The sequence below is a fragment of the Anser cygnoides genome, chromosome 5, assembly GCF_040182565.1.
Source record: "Anser cygnoides isolate HZ-2024a breed goose chromosome 5, Taihu_goose_T2T_genome, whole genome shotgun sequence".
In the NCBI taxonomy this organism is placed as follows: Eukaryota; Metazoa; Chordata; class Aves; order Anseriformes; family Anatidae; genus Anser; species Anser cygnoides.
Genome location: NC_089877.1, coordinates 2454015 through 2481250, shown reverse-complemented (window position 1 = coordinate 2481250; position 27236 = coordinate 2454015). Strand labels below are relative to the sequence as shown.

The following is a 27236-nucleotide window of genomic DNA, read 5'->3' as shown; positions in this document are numbered from 1 at the left end:
TGTTGTATGTTCAAGCCCATCTATTCCTGCAGTAACTGAAGCTGGTGAGCAGTTTCAACCAAGGCTGACCCAGGGAATGGCAGGTATCATGATGCTTGTTTTTCCACATTTTCAGCAACTTATGTTGCACCAAAATGGGAAATTGCTCAAAATATTGAGCTCTGTCACACAAGCAATGAAGAGGCAATTGAATCGAGTAGGGTTACAACTGTCCCTTTTGACACAGCCACATTGGGATTTGTACACTTAGGCCACATTTTGTGCACATGACAGCACAAGGCACCTGGAACTACATGGCAACTTTCTCCTCTAATATGAGGATCTTTGTCATCCTCTCAGTCCAACAATCTCCCTGTCCCAGAAAGGGCTGGTAATGAACTGTGGCAATTCGTACATCATTTTTGAGATCTTTATTGCTATAGCAACTGAGTGTAGGCATTTAAACATAGCAACAGACTTTTTATAGCACTTTCTTGGATGTCAAAGCGGCACGTTGTTTTATTTTCTGAGCAGATGCTCAGAAGATAAGTATACAAGATGATTGTACAGTATCCACTTCAAGAAAGGGGGAAAAACCTAACTTCATGCATTACTTTAACCTCTAAATCAGAGAGATAAGCATAAGGCACATTGTGAGTTCAATAGATTTTGTCCTGAGAAAGCATATTACTGTAACTATCATCTAAAATCAAGGTTAGATGAAAATCTTATGTCAATTTGTGCCCCCCCCCCTTTTTTTTTATAAAGATGAAAAAGAAACTTCCCAGATCCTACTCTGAAGGGAAGAACATTTCTTAAAGTCTGATCTTTACCTGCTAAGTAACAGGAAAAAAAAAAAAAAACAAACAGAAGTCTTCATATTAGGTGGCAGCAGATTCTGAGGAGGGATCAAAATGCACTGAGACAGACTTTTAGTTCATGTACACAGGCAAAGCTCTGAACATTCCAAATGCAGAAAGAGTGATTTTCGAAAACTGAGTCTGATCTGCCATGTGGTTTAAGAAGTACTATTCATCATTCCCGTAATAAAGCCTACTTTTCTCTGGTATAGTGCTGGGGAGGGGAGAGGGCTTCATCACTTCAGCATTTTTACAAGTGATTAGTGAAAAAGGACACTTGTGTTAATTGAATGTAATTTCCAAACACCTTCCTAGACATGGAAATACCAAGCCGCAACTGTACAGATATCCTGAAGAATCTTTAGTTATTATTCACCTTTCTGTTATGGTTATATGTCAACTTTGTATAGAGTGGGATGGTTGATGTTTGCCATTTTACCAACAAAAACATTTTAAATCTGTTAAACAGGAAATGTCAAAGAAAAAAAACAACAGGAAATGTGAAAAGCTTCTTAGAAGGGTACAAAGTTGTTCATACTCCAGTGAGTCTATTCCTTTAGCACACAATATATGCATTTTGGAACAGATAGTTTAATACTGTGTTTTATGCAAGAGAGACTTCCATCAGGCCCCAGAAGCTCAGCACGTAGATAAAATTGAGTTTTACATGCTGAGACTTGAGAGTGTATCCCACAAATTCTTCCTCTGACCTACAAATATTTTTTTCAATTAATTCAGTGAGTAAACAGAGCAGTTTTCAAGTCTTCTAAGCTTGCTTTAAAGTATCTAAAATACTTGGGAATTTTGATATATTTACTTGTTTTTCTACAGTCTGCTCCACTAACTACTGTACTTACTAAAACAGCTTTTTGAGCAATCCTGATAATTATACCTGTCAAAGAACAGGAACAATAAATTTAACTGCAACAACCCTTGGGGAAGTTAAGATGATAGGCACAACTATACTTGCATAGGGCAATAAAAATATTTAGATTTGCTCACAAGATTTGCCAGTCTGAGATGCTGTACAGGGCATTGACTTTGCACCTCCTCCTGGGGCAAGCTCCACCCTCCACTGCAACTAGGCCTCTAATTATATTGAGCCATTTTCATGAGCCCAGAGGTCACCCACATTCATTCACTATGTAGAAAGAAAAATACAGGAAATTCAGTGATTGTAATTGGGAAGCATGTGTGTATTTTTATACATTGTTAAAATATTTCCCTTCCTCTCCACAAGCTGTCCTTTGCCTTACAGTTACACTTCTTTTTTTGATTTGTGTTCAGCAGCTAGGCCACAGTTCAGCACAACTTTGGAAGTTTTAACAGGAATTTTTAATCTATGTATCTTACTTAATATCTTACTATATGTGCACATGCACACACACACACCTTTCTGAAAAAGCCTTTTTCAGAGAAGTTTCAGAGGAACCAGAAGAACATTTGAAAAATTAAATCTTGGGGTTTTCTTTTCCAAAGCTTCAGAAACAACTGTCATTCTACAAATCCTGTCCCTCATTGGTGCATCCCTCAGAGTCCAAAATAACATGGGTGAAAATAGACACACTGCTCCTACCCAAATTTCTCTTGATTTCTAACTTATTTCCCACTAATTAACACATCCTTTACATTTGTGGTGTTCACCAAGAGCCTGACACCACTCAGCCACTGGAAACTTAACTGATTTTAAAAGCAAAGGTTCAGAGCCATATTCCCTATGTACAGCTTCAGCATTATCAAACACTTTGCATAATTAAACAAACATTAAAAATTTTACTCTGAAGGGAAGGCCCTAGCCCAAAGCAATTGCCATACATCACCCACCACCACAGAGTTTGCACCATAAATCCATTTCCAGGATGCAAAGCCTTACAACTTGTAATGGAATCTGTGCAACTCTTACATAAATCACTTTCACCCCCACTATTTGTTATATTAACTTTCCAGTTGCTTTGCTGTCTGCAGAAATTGCAAGAACTAGCCCAGCAGACCCCAGTATATAGTGGCTCTGGACGATCATCATGACAAATATATTTGCATACAAATCAGGGGAGAACACAGTGATTCTAAAGTATTAATTTGTGTAAAGATAGGACACAACCAAATATGCTTCAACAGTAGCTAAGGAAAGAAAATTTCATATTGATAGGTAACATATGTCAAGTGCGTATGTAAAGTTTGCATGTTTCCCTCCCTTCCTCTTTTTCATTTTCTCCACCTCAAACAATCTGTGTTAGAATAAAAAAAATATATATATGTACATATATATATTTTTATACAAGCCTTACTTGTCCAAGCCCGTAAGTGATCATACCTACACTATTGCAGGTCCCTGTTGACTTGTGATAGCTAATGACTTCGTTTTTTTTTATATTTAAAGGCTTGTAAAAGTTATAGCAGATAGTAAGGCATTCTTGACTTCAGCTATTATTTTTTTGTTTTGTTTTTTAAATTTTTCACATACTTATCATATTTGGTATTACCTATTTAAAATGAATTTCTGAAATGATTTCCAGATCATAAAATTAATAAAAACACACTGAAAAATGATAAAGCCTGTCACATCCACCTACTGAGAAGGACTAAACCTAGGGATGCTGTTACAGCCTAAGATCTCCAACAAAACCTAAGGCTACTAGCCCACTTGCTCTAAATATAAAATCCCTCTCTTGTTTTCAGAATTCTTGGGCTCTACTTTCCAAGAAGAGACTCGGTTATTATTTCAAAGTCATTTCACAATAGTCGCAGTTTTAGTTCTCCTTCACAAACCACTACACGTGCCCATAAGCAATAATTCATGTCTTGAGTCACTCGTGTAAAAGCTTACAAAGATCCATCACCCACTCTTACATTTCCTTTCTGACAGCTAAACTGAGATCCAAAACATCTATCTGACACACTTTTCAAAGGAAGTACAAAAGCAGAACACATCACCCAATTTCTTCTGTTTAGTTTACAGGAAGACTGAAAGTCAGGCTGGGAGAAAGATCTTTCTCTGCTCACTTGTGTCCCAGATTTTTAAAATGGCCCACAAAAAAAAAATATATAAAAATGGCAAGTATTTTCTTAACCATTCCACTCACAAGCCACTTGATGCTTTCTTTGCCTGGACTTGTACAATTCCCTAGGAACAGTGACTACATGAGGGAGGAGAACTCCATGATGTATAAGGAACATACAAGCATGACTCCTGACATGAAAAGCTTTCACAGCTGTCTCTTTTCAGTGTCAATTCCTTATATCTCACCTGCAATACTCTACCTTATCCAGCATTTGGAAAAATGATTTGTCACCAAACTAACACTAAAAGCTGTCATGGAGCAGATTGGAACTATCTTTACCATCAGCTTCTTCCATCCTCCTTTTGATTAATTTTTTTTTCTACTTTTGTCCTAGATACATAGGACTATAGTTAGGGAAGTATGCAAGTTTTTTGTCCACAACAAGCTTAAGCTTGCAGCTTAATCCAGAGGGCTGCAAAGCAAATGGCTTTAAATTAAGTACACTGATAACCCTAGGTCCCTTAGCAGCACACTGATGTGAACACAATTTTCACTATGCACAAATGAGCAACCTGTACTTCTTGTATCAAATTACACATCGTCATCATGACATCTCTACAGAAGATAGACTTGGGCACTATGTAATACATTTTAAATTAACAAAAAAGCATTGCACATACTGAGAAGAACAACAGTTGCTGAAATACTATGAAATACCATGTTTTAGAAATATACAGTTCATGATTGGACGAGTTACATGCATTAGTTATTCTAGTCCATATACAAAGTTGAAAATGACTATTTATTAAGACTTAAATGCCTTCTAAATACCACTGAAACTGGAGTATACTCACACAAGTTAAAAGGGTGTATAAAATATCACCAGTTAAGTAATACATGCAAGACCAGCAAATCAGGATAAAGGCATTAGTAGGCTTGAAAACTACAGGAATATTAAAAAAATTAGGAATCCCAGTATTCAGCATTTAATATATCAGACTTTCTTAATTTCCACTGTTAATTCTAATTGCCTAACAGATTTCTACGGGATTTGTCATTAGATTATAGAGCTCCAAGCTTTGTATAATTGTTGATTTAGGGTATAATTGTGATATAAAACATGAAGATTAGCCAGGAGATCAAAAGTAGTACATTGTTTACCACTAATGAGAGTCCAGAGAAAAACTAATTATGAGCTTTGCAACATTGTAAACAAGATGCATTCATCACATTCTCTTGAAGGTGGATTAAGTGAACTTTCCTTAGAGACAACCGTTTGCCATATCAAGTGTAAATGCAGTAGCAGTTAGTACTTTCAGAAAACACTCTCTCTGCTCAGAACTCCTAATTATCCCAATTTCTGCATTGCATAAACTAATTTTACTGCTTAATCACTCCACAAGGAGTAAAATTTTCTGATGATTGCAGAGGATTTTTCACCAGATGGGACCGTGCCATATGTGATTTGAAAATCAACTCACTAACATGAGTTGTTGCTAATATGTTGGTAACAGAAACCTGTCTTCAATTTCAGCTAGCATTTCCTTGTAATGTCCTCATTCTTACATATTGTTTACATACTGCTGTCTGAAAAATGCCACATCCTAACATACATATTAGATGAAAAACAAAAGTTAGAATTTGCCAAGAAAACACAAAACGCTTCTCTGCAGAATAGCTACCAAACAGCACAGACAAAGCCGAAGACTGAAATACTGGAAATTGTAAACATCATGATTTTTCATATTAAAGTAAGCATACTTTAATATTAAAAGGTTGGTGATTTTTTGTTGTTGTTGTTGTTCTCCCACCCTCTCCCCCTCATACAGCATTCTAATTAGACAACTTCACGGTATTAATTTACCTCTAATAGGATTAAAACCAAATATATACTGTATAAAGGAATGGCTCAGGAAACGTCTTTTTAAAAGACAGGTTCCAGACACGAGTAGGTAATCCATCAAAATGAACAACTTCGGCACTGTTAAAAGCAAGCACGTGGGAAGAAAAGCCATGCAATTAAAGAAAAAAGAAATCTGTTCAGTGTCTGTTTCCCTGTAATATGTACTCCTGCTAGCTAATACTCTCCAACGATTAGCCCCATACAGATAACAGTATCTGTCTACCAGGTTGCCTTGAATTACTGCCTACGTACCTTGATTAATCAAACCTAGGTATAATTAACACAGCTTTTTCTTTTTCATTCATGTGTATTCCCAAACAGTACATAAAAAGAACTACATTTTGTTAATCTCACCCACTTCTTAAGCAGCTAAAACTTGAAAAAGGGGTAGAATTTGACATGGGGATGGAGACTGGGGTGGGGGTTGGGGGAAGAAGATAGGTAAAATGAACTACTTGATATCATAACAACAAGGTACTGTACCTTTAAGGAAGAAATATGGTTCTGTTCTGTTCACGGCTGAAAGAGAGCTTATTCTCGGTTATAGAGATTACTTACCTAAAACTTCAGTTATTCCTCTTTTTCCCCTCAGGCCAGCCTCTCTTTCACTCTTGGGAGCTTTTACCATTTAAGGTCAATGTTACATCTGGCTCTAGTAAGTAAAGCTGAAGCAATTTTTAACTCAGAGATCCAACAGGCTGTCTAACATTAGAATGAGAGCTTAAATTTAAAGTAACTCTTCAGAAAGCCTTCTTTCTTGCCTGGGGGACTTACAGAATAAAAGGCTTTCCTATTCTGGCATAAGTACTCCAAGTACAATGTGATGTAGACATCCCATTAGCATTCTTCAAGTTGACTGCATATAAGGCTCTACTCACTCATTTCTGAAGAAAGCGGGCAAGTAGGAAGAACAGATTAAATACAATTTACATCACAGTATGTCAATCCTCAGATTTTTGAGGGAATTTTTTTTCCCTGAAACTGTTACTACTGTTTTTCAGTTTTTTCCCCCCTTTGGTCAGAAAGGGTCTAAATTAGAGAGCAAATACAAGGCATGTGAACTTTTAAAGAACGTTGGCTTCAGTCCAGTCATGGGCTCCGCTCTGCACTCACAGAAAATGAATAATTCCCACTGAAGTTCACAGAAGTTGTTTGTTTGCATCCCATGAGAGAATCTAGAGAATCTAGCTGCAAATGGGGCACAAAGAGGGGAACAAAAGTGTTTACTACAGTATATTCAGGTACCTGCAGGAAAATGACATGCAAGTTGACATAGATCTTACTGCAGCCCTGGAGCTTTTTTTTTTTCTTCCAAATTATTTGGTTTTAAGTTCTTAAATCTAAGCAAGCCAAATCCTGTCCAAAAGAACTTCTGCAGTTCAAGTAGGGACACAAGAGCTGTTAGTGGGAAATGTCACAAAATTGCACGTGAATACATATGAAGTGAGCAGATAGCGAGTTACAGAAGAGGCTGCTTTAGAGCAAATGATGCTACTAAGTTATTAGCCATTATCAAAAAGAAGTTATCAAAACCATTAAGGCAGAAATAGATCAGACAGAAGAAAGTATGGATTTTATGATATGACTTAAAGCATGCTCCATATAGGAATGATGGATGGAAACATGAGAATACTTGTATAAGAAAGGGGTGAAAATGAACCAAATGAACCGACTGCAGTATATTGCAGTCCCTTTAAGAAGAAAATAAAAGGCTGGGAACCTCATTTGTGTTATATCAGGATTGAGCTTGCATTAGTAGGTCTAATATTCTACACTTAAGACATTCTTAGTTCCTAAAAATCAACACTGGAAAAGAGTTCTGAGAAACTTGTAACAGTGTCATTTAAACCTGAATCAAGATGATGAGAGTACACACACATTTCAAAAATGAGGTTTTGATGTCCTTTGTACCACTTACTGGCCCACCAATAGACATTTTAACACATCACTCATTTTCTTGGATCACTGTTTTAATACCCACAAACTTGAGTTTCCAAATATTCTCTTGCCCAGTACAGTTAGCCTGCTACCTAACTCTTTGAAACAACACACATCATTTGCAACTATAGAAGTCTCTTGCTAGCACCTGTAATTCATAATTTTTCAGTTTAATTTTCTCAGTTTCTAGGTCGCAAGTGTCAAGTGTTCCATTTGCCTGCACAGAAGTTGTATATTTCTTCAGTCTGCATGCATCCCTTTCATACCAAGAATTGCTTTGAACCCAGCTCGGGCAAGAACAAGTTGCTTACTGCCTGTCCATACTACTCTCCCCTAGGAAAGGAAACTGGTTAAATCGCTTGCTCATTTGTCTAGCATCCTATAATACCATTGGCCAAATTTAAGCAAGTTTTTTTGATAAAGGGAGGTGTCAATATTTTCAGATTCCTAGAATAATCATTAAGTAAGCAGCTTATACAGAAAGTTTAAACTAATGCCCTTGTTATGGGAGAAACCTAGAGCAAATGGGTCTCAGTTCCTTTGTTTGGCCCATCTACTTGCACCACACAAACATGACCTCTGCTGTTCAGACAGTATATGAGGGACACAGAAGGACCCCAGAAGTATAGGCAAAAGGAAAATGATGCTTCCAATCTTCAGCTCCTGAAACAGCTTGTATATTCTTGTATCTAACAGCATGCTCATTTTGCAAGTGTTTTGCCCAGTTAAACACATCTGAAGGCTCTCTGGCCAAAAGCAAGTGAAACTTTCTAGCTAATATCCAAGTTTTTGAATGAGGGAATCTTAGCAGCTAAAATCTCAATTACTTTAACTAGATAAAGATGTATAAAGAACATAAAACAATACATCCCATATAATTTTATATATATATATATATATAAAGATTATTTTTATATAAAACCTGGTGATATCACCTTCTTGTAAAACATTGATATAAATGGCTGGCCACATACAATAGTGGCAAACTGTTTCGCCTTCACACATACCTTTGTCACAGAACTCACATGTTTATGTTGCTATTATTATGGTAACTTATCCCCCAGGAACAGCATCAAATTTTCTTTTATAAGTATTCTGAACTACTTCAGAGTCACACGATGTAGCTATCTGGAGAATAAATAAGGCTTGGCAACAGAATACATGTGCCTCCACCAGTTAACTTCCCATTTCCTTGATTTCCACATCAAGAAGCAATGGAGTATGTTTCAATACAAAGGTTCATGAGCTGGGCTTCCTAGATTTAAGACTTTTTACTTGTGCCTTTGAAGAGATGACCACAAGTACGAACACCACAGTCATGTTGAAATAATTCAGAGAGGATCTTTCTTTCTGGGGCACAGCCATTTTTTAAGTGCAAGCTATTTTGTTTGGGCAACAGCAGATAAGTAATCTTGCTAAACTATTTTTCTCTAGTTTTGGCTTTAGTTGGGCAGTCAGTACATGAAAATTAACTCAAAAGCTTGTGTTTTCATTTGAACTTTTGATGGGTTCAGAACAAAACTGGAAATTCTTCTCTATCATATGTATAGAGAAATGCCTAGAAGATAGCTATATAAAAGTTCCCACACTATCTTGAAGAACTGACACTTCAGGACTCTAAAACAGATTACATTAAAATACTGCTTATTATCTTTTCTGCCCATACATAATCTTCATCCATGTGACAAAAAAAGATCCATGTTATATCTGACAATACAAGTGGCAAGATATGACAGTACACTGTTTGTTTTTTGATTAAAATATAAAAATTGTTAATCAGACAAGCTAAAAATTTGCAGTAGAAGTGATATTTGCACTTACAAATAGAGTAGGTAAGGTCTGGTAAGGCCTTACCAGGTCTGGTAAGTAAATATATTAGAAAAAAAATATACAGGGCAACTTTCCACATCTGGAACTCAACTCTTTTTCTGAATACTAAATCCCAACTGGAATCTAGAATAATTGAACTAAAACGTATGCTGGATCCCCAGGATTGTATTAGTCAATACTCACTGTCAGTCAGCTGAGTAAATATACTAGATTATTTGTGCAAAATATAACAAAACTTTACGGTCCTTTAAACAATGTTTGTGCAGCAACTTATCTAGATGTCTTCTTTTTTTCGCTTCCCACTTTCCATATCAGAAATGCTTTACATGAATTAGAAATATAGGGTTAAAAAAATATGCAATGTCAGAAGAAAACAACAAAAAGGAACACAGTAAGGAGACATATGCTGTAGCCCTGTCATTTTACAGAAAACATTTATACTGATACCAATGTAAATTGGTAGTTTGCTTTGAGGTCATATAGATAGTTCTATGAACTAGTCCCTGTTATGTGGAAAGATGTTTCAGAAAGAAGTGCTCAAGCACTTCCAAAATCCTACCAATTACGCCATAAAGAGTCTTTATTTATAAAACTAACCTTTTTTCTTCAGTCTCAAAATAGTCAGCTAATCATCTCTACATGAGACAGAGTCCAAGAAACAAAATGTCAATCTGTTTACTAGCATCCCTTGCTAGATAATCAATAAAATGATCCAAACTGTCAAACACAGTTTAATTAGCCAAGTCTTTCTGGACAAAAGTTACACAAAGTACTTACAGAAACCACTGGATATTTGTTTACCATATTCAAGTATTTTTCCCCCTTTTTTCTTTTTAAAAGTCGTAAAAGTGAAGTTCCTATAATAGCAGGAGTCCAAGAGGGGGGACAAAAAAAAGATGAATCAGGATAACGTTTTACAATGACTTTTCTGGAGATTGCTACAGAAAAGCTGAAGAGGTTAATCTTCACTCCAAGCTGAATATTAAGCTTCATCTTACCTTGCCTGCAAGGAGTTTGGCAGAAGGGAAATATTAGAAGGGAGAAAATTCCACAGGAAGACAGGCTTCTCTTTCCACACAGATGTGTGTACACACAATAGCATACTGCTGACCTCTAAAGAACACATGAACGGGATTAATACTAGACACCAATCTAGGCCAAAATAGTAGAGTTATACTACAGTATGAATACTGAATTCAGGAAGAGGTTTGGACTTCATATCATATTTTAATCCAAGTAAAAGGAAATTAAAATTTTGCAAGAAGATCCTTTAATCCATAGAAAGAAAACCATGACTTTGTTTTTGCTTAGGAAAAGAATGCAAGACAGACATACTTAGACTTTGAACTGACATTCCTGAGTTAAATTAATCCTAAATAATAATTCTTAATCACACGTGAAACTTAATATCAGCATATATCCTACACATATTGATCCAGCATGTTTACCAATGCAATTAACGGCCCCAGGATTTAAGACAACTTGAAAAGTACATTTACCACATAGTGAAAAAATAAACATGATTATGAAGTAGTATTGGAAGCTTTTATCAGGAACACAGTATATTCCTATAGCAGAAAGTAAAACAACTAAAACCCTGCCAGAGGAGGGTTTCTCTTACCAGAGACCAATTTTGGTTAGTACTTGTTACCAACAGAGGAATTTTACTGTTCATCATTTATTCTAGAATTTTCAAGCAGCCCATAAAGAAAAATGAGGATAGAAAACTTATTCCAGCTCTCCGAGTAGAATTCTGGAGAAAAGTCTTGTTAACTCACTTTTTTTTTGTTGACTGTATGGACTGCTGCTACCAGGCTGTTGCATGGCTCATTGGATGTTTCATGCTTTTGTACTCTTCCTTAAGAGAGAAATCTAATGTAATGCAATTCAACACACGAGAGTAAGAACAACAACAACAAAAAAAAACACACAACACAGAAAAACAAAAGAAAAAAGAAAACAATAAAAAAAAGCATCAGTAGTAATGTTTGTCACTTTCCATTGACAGACCAGTTTTGCAGTTTGAGTTACTTAAATTTTGAGAAAATTGTAATCACTTGAGTTAAAATGATCTGCCTGAAAACACTGTTTTTAGGTCAGCATGGTTCTTGTATCCAAAAATAAAGGTAACATTTTATGCACTGAAAATATATATAAAACATTTTGGAAAAAAAATACAGCAGTTCTTGATGTTTGACAGGGAAAGGATTCAACCTATGGATGCAACCATGACTTTTGCTTGTTCCCTTAGCGTTATCCAATTTTCATTTATTTTACTCTCAAATAACAGATTTATACTAAGCATATGCTAATAATTCAGCAGTTAAGTTTTTCAGAATGGAACATTGATTATGCATATTCAGTATCAACATATACCATTAACTTCAATGCGACTTGTCTCATTCAGCATCTAGCAACTGTGCACAAACTTTTTTGACTGAGCGAACTGTACAGCTTCTTTTAGAGCCATTATTTTATCCTATGATTCTTTCTGTCACTTGAGAAGATCTAAAGCATCTGAAACAAAGCCAGTCATTCCTGGTTCACTGGCCTCTTATTTATATTGTATATGTATATAGCTAAACATCTGCCTGCCTCCCAGAGAGCAGCATAATAAGGAGAAAGCTGGGATTAACAGAGTAATTTATTTTACTTTTTCCTAGCTTTGCACAATAGTAGCTGTTGAGCACAGGAGTGGTGCTTTATTCCTTGCCAATATTTAAAGGGTTGCACTTCCAGTGAGAAGTTTTGCCAGATCACCCTTAAAGCACCTTGCATTCTGTCATGCCTCCAGAACAGCCTACATCACTGTTTCATGATTAGCTGCAAAGACATACTAGTACCAATACAAGACTAGAATTTCTTCTGTCTGCCTGCTCCTTTCCACCTCCCTTTTCATCCTTCCTCCCTGTGATCTAGCCCACATCTTTATCACCTCCTATCTCCTAAAACCTAGTAATTCCTCTCTACATTTCTTTCTGTAGACAAGTCTGAGAGGAATTTCCTGATCGGTGTTTCTTATTAGACAACCAGATGACCCATTTTTCTGTACGTTCCCTTCCTAGGCATCTCTTTGAAGTGAATGTGAAAAAAAATTCATGTTTTTTATTCAGAAACACCAGCAAGACCAATTTTTCTTTTTAGTTATTAGCCAGATTTTCTATTTTTCTAAAACATACAAACATTTTTGATAATCCTGTATAGCATAAGCCTTTAACAGCAGTTCTGTGTGCAGAAAATCAATAAATCTGATGAGCAGATACCCAAAAGCTATACTTTAAAATCTTTATCATCTTACAATACACACTGAACTTTCACAAAACAAGATACTGACATTCTTTTAGTTAGAAACGCATAACCAGTTACATCGTGCCATGCTGCAATAAGGTAATGAAACCTTCAGTGTTGCACTTTAAGCACCAAAAAAACTTTTCATCGTTTTATATTTTGAGATAGCATTTGCTTTATTTATAACAGTCTCCACCCACAACTGTCTCAGACCTTCCTTTCAAGTAGTATCCCATAACAGAAAAAAAAATCCAAAACAAAACTAAAACACCACCAACACTATTTGCAGTTAACCACTTGGAAAAAGAGAAAATATAAATAGCAGCGTATACGTAAGAAGCCAGTAACTTTGAAGAGCTATGATGATGCTGGAACTGAGAGTTTAACTGAATGTTAAATGTATTAATTAGTCTTCAGTCCAGCCACTTTATATTCTTACACCATCATTGCATTAAGAAAAATTTACTTGTCATATATACATATATACACACACACTTAACTGTGCCAAGAAGTATATTCACATACATCAATTAAAGACTTGTATCTGGGGTTCTGTATTCTGTATTGTATCTGGGATTCTGTTAGCACCACACTGCTACACACATTTTAAAGCAAAAGGTACCAACGTTACTAGGCATAGCAGTACCCCGACAGTTCCTAGATTTTTGAGCTCATATCACCTTCTCCCTCCAATGAAGTTGAAGCAGAGCAGAAACAGGTTCCCTATTTTGATGATGCAGAAGCAACAAAACAGGACAGGTGAAAAGTCAGTCCACTTTCTACCTGCCACCCCACATATGTTGTGAAGAATATCTGGCTTTTACTAGATGATTGATAACAACTGGCAGCAACTTGGTATCTAAAGTTCTCCTCTTCCACTCTGAAGAGTTTTAAATACAAGCACGTGCTCAAATCCCCCAAACAGTCCTCTATACTCTAAGAAAGGCAAACGCGGCATGGACAAAAACATACTCCAGTCTGCCGCACGCTGATGTGGATGATGATAGCATCAACTTGGACAGAATGCTTTCCCTAGAACAAGCTGAATAGTTTTTACCAAGGGACAAAAGCAATCTGTTCATTATTGCTTCATCATTATCCTCTCTTGACTGACAGAAATAGTTGTATTTGCAGAGGATTTCTTCAGTTAGGCTAAAATGATTATCAGCATTCCTTTTCCGTGGAAATGCTCCCACCATTTCTCTTGAGTTAGTCACATGGCTTTGCAAAGTGTTTTAGGTCCTATTTTCAAAAAACTAAAAACAGAAGAAAACAAACAAACAAAAACAAGTCACATACTTATCCTGGGTGCCTGCATTATTCTCAAAACCAGCTTTTCAGTCTAAGTTTATGAATCCCCCTCCTCCCTGGCTGAGAGCTGCAAAGCATTTCTGTTTTCCCTTCCCTCTGAAGTCTGGCTACTGTACAAGGTGATTCAATTACATGTCCTTTGGGGAAAGAGCTGGAGAAAAGGCAGCTGCATGCAGAAAAATAAAACAAAGATGGGTATCAGCTGTAAAGTATCCAAATCCACAGCAAAAGTGCTCAGTTGTGTGACACTGAGGAAGACAAGTTATGTAGCTATAGAATTATAGCATTCCAGGCAGCCTGAGATTTAAATACAATTCACCCCTCTCCAAGCTGTTGCCTCAAGCTATGCAAATGTACATAAAACTTCAGTTATTTGACATATTTTCCCCCTTCAATTGTCTATTGAAGGAACAGACAGAAAAAAAAACGCAAAACCCTCTTAGTTCCTCAGGTGTAACATACTTGCCAGTTTTCATCCTTCTTTGTCTATTGAAACGTGTTTCTTTTAAAGAGTTTTACTAATGCTTCAAGGTATCCTAACTGTATGGGATAAAGGAACTTGCTCAGAACATCAAGAAAAATATTTTTTCTTAGTGATTCCTCAATATAAATACTCAAAATAAGTCTCATTCTTGTCTGCATCCTCAGAACATACATAGTACTCTTCCATACCAGAATGGGTAATGCCAGATACTTGTTATGCTGCAAACTGAAAGTTCATGCATTGCAGTATTCTTAAAATTGCTTTAAGAGTATAATGCCAATGTCTTGGTATTTTTTTTTTACTCACATCATTAAAATATGCAAGCAATGCAGCATACATTCATGCAGTTACAGACCTCAACTTGTGTATTTCAATTTATATGGACGACTAAGTTTTTAAAAGTGTATATAAAAGACTTTTTACACTCAGTTACAAGTGCAAAATACCCCAGACAAAAGGCACTTATTTTAAAATATCTGTAAAATTAAATTGAAACAATGAATTGTACTAGCCAGAAAGGAAAGGATATCCTTTAATATTTTCAGACATGTTGGTGAGGACAGATAGGACACCACAAATTAGAAAAAGGATAAATCCAGACCACAAACCCTTTGTTTACTTGACTCAAATGTAAACCCTAATTTCTTTCTGAGGAAAAAAAAAGCCAGGAGAAATAGCGCTAAATTACAAAGGGAAATATAACCTGCAGACTTTTTTTCCCTTAAATGTTCCTTGAAAGTTAACAACCCATTCATTTGAAATCTTAGTACATTTTGAAAACCAAGCAGTTAAAGTTTTGACAAAACTAAATTATTTTTAAAAACAAGACAACTAAAATAAAGGTATTATTAGGCACGAAAGTTTTTTTCCCCAGCAGAACAGGGCTTTGGTGAAGAAAAGAATGTTCAACACGTTTTGCCTGTCTGCCTTTTAGACCATAGGGCCTGCTACTTTTTATAGCCATGAACTACCAGCTTCTGCAAGGCAAAGTTTGGTTCAGAGAACAGCAACAAAAAGCATTCTGAACAGGTGTATCGAAGTGCTAAGGTTCAAAGTAGTATTTGTTTACTCTAGCATTTAAATCCCCTTTGGAAAAATGCACAGTTGACTAACACTTCCTGATAACCATTTGCTTCCCTATAAAAATAGGGAATACAAAAAAATCTCTTGTTTCTCACAGAAGGATGATAGGGAAAGCCCCACTGAAAGATCAGGACAGGGTTAGCCTGGTGCTTATGTACATGGTTTCAGATCACAGCAACAAGACCACTTACCCCCTACCCTGCGGTATATGTCTCTCCTCTTTTTCCCCAAGGAGAAGTTACATTTTGTAGCTGAGAAATCTTCCCTTTAAAATCTTTGCCGACATTTGTACCTTCTCATTAAAGGGTTTTATTTTTGACCAAAAATACATCATCTTGCAATAATTCAGGTGGTATACTAGTATTTTGACTACCCATTTAACAATCAAGACACTCAAGGGAAACTCACTCTCCCATGCTGGGGGAATTCTACCTCAACTTACTGAAACTTGTTTTCTATCCCACCTCAGTGATGAAAATGGAACAAAGATGAAGAAGCCTGCGGTCAGGCCTAACTCCACTATATTCTACTGCAAACTAGGGGTATGAGAACTGTTATCTTTTATTGTGTGAGCTTCTATGTCCCTGCTCACTTGGCCTTAATGCCAACTGGTTTCATTTTACCTTGCTCTTCTATGGTTCCAGTCCCATAAAAAACAGAAACAAAAACAACCCACAATGATTTTTCAGCTTTATTCTAAGGTAGATGTTTTCTACATTTAAATTTTTTTGCCTCACTTGATTCCTTGCAGATTTTATTGTCTTGAATGTTTACTAGTCCCAATATTCAAGTATTTTCTTATCAACTTCTCAAAGTCTGATTAAGTCAAAATGGGCATTGGTATTTTTGTTTACATAGCAATCACTGTCCTACATTGTTTGTAGAAGAAAAGTGGTATGCTGTGTCTGGAAAACACATTTTTCCAAAGTTCTTTAAATGTATGTATTTCTACTTCGGCAATTTTATCATTAAGAATCCTTTAACTCAGATTTATCTTCTCAAAAATAGTTTTTTACTTGACTGAATAGTTGATAGTTTATATTCAACTGAAATAAAACCCTAAAAACTTCAGTAAAAAGCAGACAAGCAAGAAAACAGTATGTATTGGCAGCAATTAAGTCCATTGGACAGGGATGTGCAGAGAAGCTGTAGTAGAGAATATGTACAAATATTTTATGTCAGGCAGTTAAACATATAAAGATGTAAAGTGTCAAATTTCATATGATTGGATTGCAAGTTTAAAACAACTGAAATCTTAAATGAGCGTGTACAAATGTCATGCATTTTGACCAGTTCTAGAAATCAGAAAACACTATAGCTCTGCATAATGTTCTACGTAACTCCATTTTCTTCCTTGGATAAGGAAGGATATGTTAGCTAGATATGGATATAAATACAGCTATATAGAGCCTAAGACTACACTGGACTTCTACAGATGCTTTAGTAGAATTTTACTAGTTTGAATTTCATTGGAATTCAATCAAATATAGAATAAAAAAGATTCTTTTGTGCTCTGTAATAAAAAAGGAAATATAAGCACAATTAAAACACAAAGTACTAACCAAAGCACCAAAAGCCACCACCACCACGAAAAAATAAATAAATAAATAAAACCAGCAGCCTCTTCCCCTGACAAAGCAAGAAACTAAGTATAACTGGGCAACAAGTTTTTATCCATACACTCTGCAGAAAATTCCTCTAAGATTCATATTTGACATTCGGCTGAAACCAAGTAAAGTGACTATAACAACAAACTATCCCAATTATAATTCATACTATCACTATATGGTGGAACTATCCCTCCCACACTTGTTTTATTTTTTTATATAAACTATAAACACAAAGCCTGCCACTACTTCCAGGGAGAAAAAAAGATCACCGTGAAATAGAAGAGGTAACAAACTCAAGGTGTTTACTCAAGTGGCTTGGTAAATAGTTGCCTAAACCACCTGAGGGGTCAATGAGATGTGTGTAGAAATCATATGCACATATCCTTAGTGATTCAAATTTCACATAAAAACAATCTATAAAGATTCCTGTCATTTATGACAATGTCTCCTTCCAATTGTAATTGCATGTTGGATTGGAAGAAAAATAATCAATTAATGACATGCAAAAAATACTGCTTAGGAAGTCTTAAGCTCTCCTACTATATTCTTACCACAGACCATGTGTACACATGCAAATTAAGTGGAATTCAACAGAACATATGTAATGATTTAACAGGCTGAAGTTTCCTCACTCATCTCACAGAAAAAGTATAATGTGAATATACGCTGGCCAGAGTTAGAAAAAGCTATCAGTTTCATCCATTTTAGGAATGGGATTCAGGAGTTGCCTTTCCTTAAATGAAGGGGAAAAAAAAGGAAAAGCAGTCTCTTGGGAAGTCGTGTTCTAAGTCCACTGAAACAAATAAGAGACTAGTGTAATGTTCTAGCTGGGAAAACATCATTAAGAAACAGGCAAAGTAAACAGCAAAGAAACTAGTCAGGTTAAAATGAATTGAGTTGGATGAACGTTACAGTTTAGGAAGCAATAATGATGCTATCTTTCATGCCCCAACTGATTCAGGCAGACGAGAGAAGACAAAGTGAGATTTTTGGTGTTGTTGCTGCTGAAAGTGGGTACTTCTCATGCCATTAAATAAAGCGCCATGTTTTAGGACTCCCTCACAACTATTGTTTCTTGTGTTATTTCCATCATTTTTTGAAAAGCTAAACTATATTCCATATGTACATTTTAATGTGAGCAAACTTTTAGACACTTACTTGCCCCCACAGACAAACAAGACAAAACAAAACATTCAGGATGTTTCCAGAACAGCTGGGAATCAGACTCCTACTGCTGTGAAGCAGCAGGAGAAATAAAAGCACCAGAGCCAAAGGAGGAAAATATGACACTGCATATCAAAACCATTGGAAACTTACTGCATGAAAGCCCTTGGGGCTCAGTACTCTAACCAACATTTGTGGCACAATTTGAGAGCAGATTGTGTTTTAAAAGTCTTATAAGCAGTAAGTCATAAGACAACTCATACAAATACCTATTGTTTGCTAAACATGCAGCAAATTCCGATTTACTGCTCAGGTTTTCAAAGAGTGAAAAGGACATACGTTTCACCATGAATAAAACCAAACTATGCTTGCAGATGGAAATTTCATAAAACAGGAGTGCTATTTGAAAAGTTCCTGGATTTCCTCAAACAAAGCCTAGGATTAAGTCACTCTCAGAAGTAACAGTTATTTACCATTTTACTAGCCTGTCTTTAAACACTTAGATCAGAAGTCTAGAGATGTCTTTGAAGAAAATGTAATTCTTTCTTCTATGTCAGGTCTTACTACCTGATGCCACCTCATGTCCTTTTTTTTTAGTACAGTAACATTGTTTTCCCTTTTGCATATACCTTAATTTACTCTTATGTTTTTGGTAGCATGTGTTATGACTCCACAGGTAATTTATATATTTTTTTTTAAACAATGGGTGACTATCTACCTGAAAAACAAAACAAAACACAGTTTTAAGAATTTATTTAGAGCTTTCCTGTTCTGTCCCTCTCCTTAGATAGCTAGATCAACCTATAGCCCACTGGATTTCTGTATTCTTAAGAGCAAGAATTCCAACATTATGTTGTCAACACTGTTCTCATAAATCAAAAGATGTGGTAAAACAGATAACTATTTTTAAAAGTGATTTTAAAATGAAGCAAGAGAGCCTCTTACAAGTATATGCATAAAATACTCTTCAGCCTTAACATGATCATGAGAAAACCTCATGCTAATAATGTGTCATCTCTTAGGCAGGTCACAATAACCTCAGGACAATACTTCTGAGTGTTAAAAATGTAACTCCTGCATGGAACAGGAGCAAGGAGTAGGGAAGGAGGGTTGTTTGCATACACACAGGAGAATGAGAATACAACATTACAATATTAAGCAGACATCACTCCAACAAAAGGACCTGAAGTTATTAGATACATAACTTCTCAGAATATTTAAAAAACAAGTTTATGATATGCTTTCTGATTAAACATTTGAAGAAAAATCCAAAACCCAGAAAGCCTTCAGTATTAACCAGCAGAGGAAAAACCTAAAATCACTGAAGTCAGATCCTTATGTGTAGCCCCTAAACCAAACGACAGAAAGGCTGTGCAACATTTTCTAACCTGAAGACACTTATCTTTTTCTAATCATTCAGAGGTAATTAAAGAAACCCACACACTCTACATTGAAATAAAATATATAAGTAAATTCAAGAAAGGGAAAGAAGAAAATAATTGAAGACCTTTTTAATACCAGTTAGGCTTTTGAAGGTATGTGCTGTCTTATCTACAAGACGATAACTGCATGTTTGCTCTGTAGGAGTAACTTTATTCTTCACCCCCCACCTCCCCTTCAAACTCAATGTTATTGACTTAAAGAGTAGTAGTCCTCTTCTGAGCCTGTACAATTCTAAGCCTCCCAGATCAAGTATAGCTAATTCAACTTGAACAAAGAGATTCAGTCTGAGCATTGCAATAACCTAGCGAGCTCTGTGCTGTCATTGCTCAGCTAGTGCTTGAGCTAGCTCATTTCTGCTGCCTTGGTATCCATGTCACAGACTAGTCTGAAGTGCACAGGGGCTACAGCTTTTATAAACTCTTTTAAGACAAGTGGTCTGAAGCAGCCTGAATTATCCTACTTTCATTTAATCTTTGTGTAACCCTGTATTAGTCTATAAAAAGTAAGATTTGGTTGAGCAGCATGCTCAATTAATAATCTGAACATGTTGATTTATGCAAGTATAAAACCAGACACAGAAGGAAAATATCCATCTCAAATTTTAATCTCTTACCTTGCTGTGGTCTCTCTCATTTTTAAGATGGATTCTTCACATACAAAGTAACTTCTCTGTTCACGCTAACAAACAGAAATAACGCAACAGTTCATGTGCAGAAGGTATGACTATTAAACAATATTTTTGATCCAAAACCACAGGAAAAACGCTCAAATAGGAAAACTTTGAAAAAAATGTTGTCATCTCTATACTCTGTACCAGCAAGAGTATAGCATCTGCATTTGTCTTCTATATAACTCAGGCAACAATATCCTGGCAACCACATTTCAATGGAACAAATCCAGGTAATTAAAATGACTAGATCTAGCATCCACCTCTTTATCATCCCACTTGATAGGCCAGACTTACTCATTTGGGAAGTGATGTTCAAAAATCTGCTACACACAGTTAAGATGTTATGTCTCTGAGATATAATGGTGTTTAATTTCATTTCCAGTTGTCCATTTAATTCTATTTCACAGTACTATCTTTCCATGAAGTTCAAAATTGAGCATTACTGTTTGGTGTGTCATACTTTTTAGACATATGCACAGTTTGTTGGATTTCATTAATACTTTATTAATAATCATTTCAACCTTTGTATTTTGATGTATAAAGGCTAAAAGGATTAAATTATTTGTGCCAATAAACCACTTCATGCACTAACATCCTACATGTCCACTCATTCAAACATTTTACTAGATTCCCAATACCACTATTCAAAACCTTGGCTTCCACAACACTGCAACTGCACAGCTTAATCCCATTTTGGAAGCCAAACTTCTACTAAATCAAACTACGGAAAATGAGTTTCGCATCACAGATCTCTGGATTTGTGGCCTTTCAGTGAACATTAAGGAACTGAAAAGGCCTTCATGGTGACATCTGGAGACTTCAGCAGTCACACTGTTCTGCTGAAATGGAAAGTGAGATTAGAAGCAACTCAGCAGCAAAACGCAAATGAATGACTGTGGACCTAGTTTCTGCCACAGGCCTCAAACTGAGTGACATACAGAATAAAAAGTGATCCTGCATTTTTGTTTCAGAATGCACAAGTTTACTTATAGGATTTTATCTAAATATCTACATTCCAATTCATTACTTGTAACATTCCATTCTCAACCATAGATGCCATGTTACAGCCATACAGGGACAGCACCCTCAAATGGGCACAGAGCTGGTAATCTACACAAATGCTTTAAATTTCTTTGCACTATATCACCTGGCACTTGTCCCTTATAATTTGACCTGTTGCAATCACCTGTGTTCCTAATAAGTGGCAGCTTTGGTTAACAGTGTAAAATTCTGCTCTTACTTGTAATATGTAGGGCAGCTAGTAGTTCCACACTGACGCATACCAAGTCACACACCCTGGAGAATTTCATGGGTAGAGTAACTGGAAGGGGCTGCGGTGTGTATGTGGTGGGGAGTTTCCTAATCCCTCTTTCAAAAGTCTGACTCATCATTCCCTTTTTCAAGGTCACCTTCTGTCTTAACCATCACATTAAAGTAGGTTTAAAGGGCATAATATGAAGTAGATTGGATTTCTTTAATTATATTTTGCCTGGTTAAGAGATTAGCCTAACACAACAGGTCTAAAGGATGACTAAAGTTCAGTTTGAATGATGTACAAACCATACAAAGCCCTGCAACTACATACAGGAACAGTAGCAATATTTCTTACATAATCACAGATAAAACACAGCTCTGTAACAATCCATCCACATCTGCTCACACAGTTACTTTATTTTTCTTCTTAAAATTTACCTTGCCAATAAAGCAAAAATACTTTTCACGTTTGATTACATGCTCTATCACTACTGTCTCAACTCCTACCAAATAGTCACTGTGCTGAAACTTGAGATACAGTATTGGGAAAAAAATAAATAAATCAAAAGCTTATTTTGCTATGAACTTGAAAACAGTACCAGAAAACAGATATACATGCACACACAACCACCCGTCCCCAGAAAGGACAAACTACAGGGTGCCAAGAGAAACAAAATAAGTTGCTAGCAGCTTTTGCTGAGAGATGCCCTTCTAGCCTCTGAAGGAGGCGAGGACAAAGATTTTCATTAGCAACCATGAAGCAGAGCAGCTTTTGCTATAGATTTAGAACAAATAGCTCATACTTCTCCCATTCAATCTAAGTACAAAGACTGCTTGAAATGGCTGGGGGATATCTGAACAGACTACAATGCCCAGCAAAGAAAAATAGATGAAAGTTGAAGGATTCCTGTTATACTTTTACAAAGCTACTTTTCATTTAGCTTTGAGAATACCTTAAGACTTTTTTCTTTTCAATAGAATTTATTTGATCCCATTGCTCATATTTCTTCACAACAACTCTGATGTTCTGAAAGTTACTGCCAGTTGTTCTGCAGGCAGCTCTTAACATGGAAAATCAACGGCAATCTGACAATGAAGGGGTAGCAGTTAACACATACAGATCAACCAAATGAAACTAAGAAGTGGCAACATATTTGTGAAGTCCAATGGAGAAGGTGGGTCTTCAATATATCTTTTTAGAGACTATTAATATGTACAATACAGCATACACTGCAGTTAATATAGAACTTTTCATATTAAACATGAGTTTATTAGATGAGACCACATTGCTTATGCACAAAGTATTGTGATTCTGTAACTACATTTAATTGAATCTACACTGTAGCCCTTGCAGCATACACAAAGAATGGGATTGACAAATAACTTTTGAACTACCGTTGAACTATTAACAAGAGGTGGATATACACTTCCTTTACCAGTTTAGGAAACATCAGCTTTCTTCTGCATTCCAAAAACCAGGAAAAGGTCAGTGAAAACTGTCAGCTGTCTAAATCACTGACCCAAGTCACATTTTAAACCTGCTTAAAGCTAACTTTTACTGAAGTTCTCTCAAAGCCATGATAAAAGACAGAACAAGTATATTGGTGATATTGTAATTCAGAAGAAAAGTAATGGATAAAAAGGAAGGACCACAAGAGCGATGCAATGATTGCAGGTAGTATCCATATGTTTAAGGAGAAAGCCAGTTCTGTGTTGTCAGAGTTGAGTGTGTTTTCAGTAAATTTGAACAGTAAAGTCAAGATGCAAATGTTTTCTATTTCAAGGGGAAGGGGGAAGAAACAGGTTCTCAGGAGGAGGAACACAAACATTCATGAACTACTAGCACTAATTCACAGGGGATAAGACAGTCTTCTAATGCTGCAACACTCATCTAAACTCTCACCTTGGTGAGAGCCACAAAGTGGCAACTACCAACAACCATTGCTTCTAAGTGCCCATTGAAACTGACATATTTGCCGGTTTCCATGTGCTATTCAGCAGTGAGCACTGGCAAAACAAATGTACAAAATCAAATGTACAGCTGAGTCTTTGAGAAGTCACTGCTTCATTACCTCCTTGTAGTACTTGTATTTCTCAGCAAGTCTGATATCCTTTTCAGACTATAAAGACAGCAACAGATAAATTAACATAATTTTAAAAACTGAAATAAAACACTTTGAAGTAGCAAGCAACAAAAAAAGGAAAGCAAACAACAATTACATTAGGTGAATGACAAAGTTGTCTCAGAATTGGTTCAAAATTTAACCTTCCAAATTATGAGAAGGTTAGGATATGTTTAGTAAAAATATTTTATCGCTTCTCATATTTTAAGCTACTTCTAAAGCCACAGCTGACAGAGGATATGACTACATATGAGTCTAATTACAGTTTAACAAATGACCAAGTATAAGTCATATTTAAGTGACGTTTAAGTTTTTACTTTTTACATTTTTACTTCACATGGTATAAATTTGTTTTAATCAGTTTAGCTGCGGGTAAGCACATGCTTCATTACTTCAGCAGGTAACACACGGCAAATGCTCCGAGTCTGAGCTCTAATTTGCCACGATATGCTCCTCAGCCCTCCTATCCAGTTTTTAAATCTTTCTGACCATAGCAGATGATTTTATAGACGTGTACCCTGAGGGATCAGGGGCCAAATACAAAGATCATCAAGTCTACAGTACTGAATAACCCCATCTCACTGACCTGGCCTTTCACTTTACATTATGTATGTCACATCATACATAATGTAAAGTGAAGATGTATCTACAGATAGGCACCACATTAAAATACCCTAAGGAATGGGCCAGCTACAATGTTACTACGCTAATTAACCATACTTCACGTGTCCTCTTCCAAGGCATAACTTTCTCCTCAAGAGTATATGACTCATGTTTAACTAAAAGAAAAAAATCACTATGAGAAACTCTGGCCTTCAACTGTTGTTTTACTGCTATTGTTTGCCATCGCAGTATTCCATTGCTCAGGTTACATAATTCATGATTTCATTTATCTGCATTTCCCTCTCCTCAGCTTTCTGTTTTTCTCAGAATAAGAAACTCTATTACACTTTCCCTACTACATGGTTTTCAATTTTTAATTAAATAAAAAAATTTCCAATTCAAAATCTAGAGCTTACTGATAAGAAACTCAGATCTGTAAACATCTCTCAAAAAAGCATGAAAAATTGACTCCTAGTAATCTATACCTAGTGATCTAAAGCTTTTCTATAAAGCAAAGGGAGTACTTACTCATGCAAATCTGAACCAATATGGGTTGTCTGTTTCTTATACAGACATTTTTCCCCATAGTCAAACCATTTTGTGGTTTCACTAAGCCAGTAAGTGGATTTGTGGATTGAGTATTTTCACTATGAGCAACACTGTACACATGGAAGCTCCACTGTAAGACAGGGAAAAACTGAATACCTTAGCATAGGATGAAAAGATTCTCACAATTATGAAGTATTTGCAAAGTTGTGCTGTATTACTTTGCTTCACAAAGTAAAACTGCACTATGTTACTGAAATCACTCTTGCAAGGCATAGAGACTATAAAACTAAATTTACATTTATTGCAAAAGGATTTTACCCAACAAACTTAGAAAAAAATAAGAAAGTTGCATGAAATTTTCTTTTCCAGTGCACCGCCTTTATGCCTCTCCCAGCACAATCAGTTGATGATAGAGCTCTTTTTTTCAAACTAGGCACAGTCTTACAGCAGTAAATGCTTTGAAAATTCCACCTGAAATATACAGGTGCTGATAAAAACGCTCTTTGTTTAGAGCGTGAAACAAATAATTGGTCAGATATAGTTTTGTATTACAAACTGTCTTTTTACTCAAGTGAAGCTGAAAGACCTGATATAGAAAGTTCTATTCAACAACTGCAAGCATCATATCCAAAAAAACATGTACTGAGAACATGAGACCTATCAGTCTTCTCTGTTAAGTGCTACTGCATTCTATTGATTTTACTTTCCAAGTTTATTCATGTTTCAGAGGACAAAGATCTAAAAGTAATACAAGCAATTATTTAAGTATTTATTCCTTGTGCAAGATGCCTAAATAAAGACTTTCTTTTAGAAGTTGTGAACATCAGCTGAATAAATCCTCTTCAGCTGAAAGCTGAGATTTATGAAAGGCTAAGATATTTTGGAAGACTAAGACAATTACTGGAGCTTCTGTTTTGGAATAAAGAAAAAATAAAAGAACATTAAGTCACATATCCCTTTTATTTCTTACAAACCTTAAGATACAATTGCTTGGAAAAGTTCCCAAGGCAAGACAGGGCTGGGAAAGATTGACAGCAGCACATGTAGAGGCTCAGAAAGTGCCCTAAGAGACAGTAACAGACTTTTGAAGACTCACAGATAACTAAACACTGCTTTATTTTAAATAGACATAATACTAACTAATCAAAAAAACACTAAGTGTATGTTTGACAATGGGTGAGAGTATGACTCCAGAAGAACATCCTTTAATAGTCACTTTTTATTAAAGTCAGGTCACTGATATATACTATACAACACACACAAACATAAGTTTGCAACTGTGTTAGTTAACTTCTGCTTACAAGGCTTTAAACACACACAAAATCACTTCCTAACTGAGGGCCTAATTTTACAAGCTTTGAATTCTTTCACAGGTTTTGTTTGAAGGTTCTGGGGGCATACAACTGTTACTAATAGCATACATTATCTATGACAACTATTTTACATGCTTATGTTTGAAAAAAAAAAACATCTCCAAGGGGAAATTGTTATAGCATTCGTCACCTGAAAAAAAAAAAAAAAAAGCAGGTTTCAGACTAATTTAGGCTTTGCATGTGATTACAGTATATAGTTAAGAATCACCAATATTGTGTTTATACTAAGACAGGAAAAAGTACTCCTATTGAAAGAAATCTTTCTTTTATTCGTAAATTTGTATATAAAAAAAGGCTTTAAACAGACTTCAAATTACTTAAGCTTGATGAATACTTTACTGACAACATCCCAGCACATTAGTCATTTCTCAATTTATTTATGAAGTTGTTTGCTTTCTCAAGCTATTAGGACTTCAGTGAGATCAACGAAACAACTACTGCCCCTTCTATTGCAGGTACCATTTGAATTTATTACAGCTAAAGCCCTAAGTATTTCTACATTTATCTGGTAACGTGTTTGTGGAAGGTTTATTTATGAACAGCTGAGGTCTTAAGGATATGCTAGGTAATAATGCTGATGGCAGTATTTCCATTACATTCCTGTCGAGCCTGCAAAAGCAAAAGATAGATTTTGATGATCAGTAAGTAATGGTCTATTGCAATCAGTTTCCTCCAGAATACAGAAAATGCTCAACAGTTAAACTGTATCGTAGACTTAGGTGCTGCTTGTTAAACAAAAATTTGGTATCAGACATTGACACAAATAAGT

At 35.9% G+C, this 27236-nt stretch overlaps 1 protein-coding gene across 30 annotated transcripts in view; it reads right to left on the bottom strand.

Moving 5' to 3' along the window:
- Positions 1–27236, bottom strand: part of IRAG1 (inositol 1,4,5-triphosphate receptor associated 1) — a 109374-nt gene that overhangs the window by 59635 nt on the left and 22503 nt on the right. For 2 of the 30 annotated variants that reach the window (XM_066997316.1, XM_066997311.1), the window contains exon 1: positions 6303–6750. The exons of 26 other annotated variants lie outside the window; for them this stretch is intronic. The gene's annotated coding sequence lies outside the window, so the exon portion shown is untranslated. 2 more of the 30 variants (XM_066997323.1, XM_066997312.1) reach the window with 1 other exon arrangement.